This window comes from Amblyomma mixtum, chromosome 2 (genome assembly GCF_055824585.1).
Source record: "Amblyomma mixtum isolate Tamu chromosome 2, ASM5582458v1, whole genome shotgun sequence".
Lineage (NCBI taxonomy): Eukaryota > Metazoa > Arthropoda > Arachnida > Ixodida > Ixodidae > Amblyomma > Amblyomma mixtum.
In genome coordinates, this window is record NC_143013.1 from 177,729,802 (window position 1) to 177,734,424 (window position 4,623).

Below are 4,623 nucleotides of genomic sequence, written 5' to 3' on the forward strand. Positions count from 1 at the left end.
GTGCATCTCTGGCAGCCAAAATGCCATCTAATGGCCGCCTCGGCAGTAATCAAGGTGCTCGCCCCATGGCAAGCTATCCTGTGGGTACTGCAACGGACATGCCAGACAATGTGCGTCTTTTTTCTCATCACGGAATGACAGTGCAAGTGACAGTAGCTAGCCCAGCATGCAATCATGCAAAAGATGCGTGACCCAACAGAATAGTTAGCTGTGCTTCCAGGAAAGAAAGCTAATTTTTGAAGCAAAAGCTTCACTACGCTAGGCAAAGTCGGTTTTGTGGTGGCCCCAAGTTCCACCTCCAAATGACCTTGAGCTTTGAAAGCAAAGGAAAGGCGGATAACTGGCCCCCTGGGACAGTGGACACTTTACTCGCGATTAAAGCTACGAAACCGATGAAGAGCTGCAGCTTTGAAAGCAAAGGGAAGGCACATAACAGGCCCCTTGGGACAGTGGGCACCTTAGTCGTGCTTTAAGCTATGAAACCAGTGGAGCGGGACTTTGGAAAGCAAAGGAAAGTGCATAACTGCTCCCTTGGCATAGTGGACACATCAGTCGTGCTTTAAACTATGTGGCAGTAGTGACAGATATGCGCTGTATGCGTTGGAATTGACAACATTGTGGCAGAAACGCGGCACTGAAGCCATAGGCCGCAGGCGATCATCGTGTTCACTGGTGTTGGCAACGTCTTAAGACTCCACTGACTTTAAGGAAAGGAAGTGCGCCTAACTGGCTCCCTGGACGCCTGAATCGCGCTTTGAGGTATGTGGGGTGGTGAGAGAAAGATATGGGTGCATGCTTTAGCGCTAACAACATTGTGGCAGACACTCGGCACTGCAGCAATAGGTCACGGCGTTCATTGGGTGAGTAAACTCTCGTGATCAACCATTAAATGCTACATCCCAGGGTGGGCACGCTGCCCATCGAGTGTGCGGAATGCCCTGAACATTTACAGACGGCAAGCAACGCATAGTTGCCCGATAAGCCACAGCTTTCACTCTCTAACCAGGTTGAGCAGTAGTTGAAACGCAGCTAATTTTTTTATACACCATGGAAAAAGACAAAGCATGTTAAAGAAGAAATATACCAGCCAAAAAAAAGACGAAAAACACAAGGAGAGAACAACACAGGACATAGGCTGGACTAACAACTAAATTCTTTATTGAGCACAGACTGCCGGGTAATCTCTATGCATGCTCCATGGCAAGACAGACACTCAAACATGGTCATTCAAATAATCAAATTATTTTGTCGTTAGCGCTATCGATGGCGAACTGACGCAAGCATCACCATGTTTAGCTGCTTGAAAGCGCCGACTGTAGCGCTGACGACAAAAGAATGTGATTATTTGAATGACCATGTTTGAGTGCCTGTCTTGCCATGGCGCATGCGTAGAGATTACCTGGCAGTCTGGGCTCAATAAAGAATTCAGTTGTTAGTCTAACCTTTCTCCTGTGTTGTTCTCTCGTTGTGTTTTCGTCTTTTTTTTGGCAGGTACATTTTTTCTTTAACATGCCATACCAACAGGCACACCTTTCTGCCCTGCTCTAGACAAAACAGTCTTAATGAAATATTATGAAAGGGGTTTAGTACAATAGGTAACTAGCAAACTCTTGCTACTAAAATAAACGTGTACATGCTCACTTGTCTATTAAGGGCATCAAGTGTGGCAGGGAAGCAGCAGCCTTTACTTCAGCAGTAGACACAGTGGTGTCCTCTGCACATACTGAGGTCAGAAAACGTCCACTTTTGGCATGAAATGCGGTTTGGCCAACCCAGAAATCATGACCACGAGTAGACAGATAGGCTGCGGAAACCTGGAAGTCCGCTACCGATGAAAGCTAGGACTCCATCATGGCACGGGCTGACCTGCACACAGAAGTTGGGTGCAGTGATGGAGATTATGACCTCATGCCCTACATGCATGCGGCAAGCAGCAGCTAGGAACAGCTCTGCTTCATCTCCCATCGCAAGCAGTGGCTCAGCAAGGGTGTGCTCAATCCTTTTATCACAACATACAGCAGGAGCGTGTAGAAAAGATGAGCAGTGTTTCTGTGACGCCCGAAGTATCAAGTGCTGCAACCAGTTTCTTTGGGCAAAACAGGTGTAGCCACCATGATTGAGGAGTTTTCACTGTGCACGGTAGCAGACTTCAAGGTTTCTGCAACTCGCCCATTTTGCAGGATGCGGACAGTACACTTCCATCAAAAAGGAAGCAAAGTTGGTCTCTAATGGATAAACAAAACACTAGACACACCATAGGGTACAGCAACTTCATCTGGAGATGTAAAAGGCAGGGCTGAATCACCATGTGAACAAACAAAACCAATGTCACAATTGGCCACTAATGGTTCGAGAAAACCCAACACTCACCGCAATGTATATCAGCTTCCGCTGGAAATGTGCCAGCCAGGGCAGAGTCACCATCTAAACAAACAAACAAAACCATTTTGAAAAAATAGTGTACAGCACTTCCCTGCATTTATGGCTAATGAAGATAACAGACTACACAAACAACCTCTGTTGCTTCCAATTAAAACTTCAAATACAAATGTCCCATTGACCTGTGCATTGTCCTGCATCAGTAAAGCATGTTTCCTGAACACATAAGAACTGCAGTGCAAGGTTTCAGAAGAAAGTTAATGCCTCGCGCCTGTATCATTACCCTTTTACACAGGATGTTCGCTTCACTGTACCGCACACAGCTTCAACAGTGCAGACCGGAGCAGGCAGGCATAGGATGATTAGATGTGTGCAGCCTTTCATCACGCTCCATGTACAACAAAATGGCAGCCACTATGATGTTGTTGCATGTTCCAACTCTCATTGAAAGTTTGACTAAACCCCATCTGTTGAGGGGGGGAAAACAACAGCACATACATGAACTCTCCAAATTAAAGACAAGGAAAAGAGCTGATGCCTTGGGGCCCGCATGTGTCTCTTGTTCAATGCAAGCATGAATGCCTTTATTGCCATATCGGGCCTTACCACACAATATGGAGGAAGAAAAGAATTTTGGAAAGGCCGTTAAGTCACATTTTTTTACTTATTGGCCATCATTTCAGTGTGTATGCGCAGCAAATACTCTTGCAGACAATGCTGCGCTCAAAATTATTGCCTGTGCCATCGGCCAAAGACTCCCAGTAGTCGCTGCGAAAACATGAGACTTCCAGCACACTTTCTGTCACGCAATTCAGATAGCAAGGGCCTCTCCCAAGCTTTCCTTCCACCATACCATACAGTGACTATTAGAGATAAGTCATCTTATCGCCTCTTAGAGATTGGCAATGGCTCCCAAAACACTCTAGTTAGTCACTCGAAATTTATTTTTTTTGGCCAACCATGCCCTATAGTATTCTAGGTGAGCAGGGAACCTATGCAGGCCCAAAAACATCAGCTGTTTCCTTTTTTCTAATTTGGTGAGCGTTCGTTCATTTGCTGTTATACTCCACGGTGCAAAGTGGCTTCATATAGCCATTCAGAAATTAGTTTTTTTTTTCTAAAGGTAATTGTTACCTGGGTTCCTGTACTTACTTTCACTTCTCAAAGAACCAGTCCTCTAACAGGACTTGAAATGTTGCCCCATTATCATATTTACTTGATACTAATGCACACCTTTTTCCCAGAAAAGTTGCCTAAATGACCCCTTCACAATCTTCACAGCTGGTCTAAAAATGCTTTGCTTTGCGAGCACAACATCCGCTTATACTGCTTCATAAAATTAGTGAATGCTTTGAGGGATCCACTGCACAAGGGACAAAGTAAGATTACTAGCCATAAGGACTGGCCTCAGCTAATTCACCTTCTGTCCTCATATGCCTGTACCTGCAATGTTTTAGGGAGCTGGAAATATAAATTAACAGTTAACAATGTACCTGTAATGCCTGTAGCACTTGTCATGGCCGTCAACATCTCTTCAGGAAGCTTTGAGCCTGCCAATATATCAAGCGAAACACAGATGGCAGTTTGCTCTAGTCTGACAAGATATTCGGGAGTATCACAAGTGTTACCTGAGTCCAAAGAGGGAGGCATGATATACTCTGCGATGACCTCACCATGCTGCTGGCCCCTTTGAACGCAGCTGGCTATTCCATCTGTGGTTAATGAAATACATAAAAATATACACTGGGGAACGACAGTACAGTATGCCAGGGAAAGCCCCCCCCCCCCCCCCGTTACATAAAAGGTACAACTGTGTCTGCAAATGGCTTCTATTTATTCCTTCCTAGCTCATAAAAGCTCCTTTTACACTGAAAGTGCATCTTTGTCATGAGAATTCAGCAATCTTTTGATAGAGGCCAACTTCAAGTTGTACTCAGTGTCTCTTTAAATATGTCACTCTATATATCCGAATGTTTATTTGCACGAAGCAAGATTGAGATCAACTAAGAGGGGAGCATAGTTTGAGCATTCCAAGGAATATTGAAGCAATCATAAGGCCATGAAATTCCACAAATTTGCAGCACTTAACATTTACGCCTGCAGGGCCTCATGAAGGAAGGAAGGAAAGAGACTTTAATGGATAATGGAGAGGTCTGCCTGGTTATAGGCCTGGCATGCTACTCCAGGTGAGGATGAAAGAAGAGGGTGAAAAAAAAAGTGACATCAAACATACTCAACACTCAC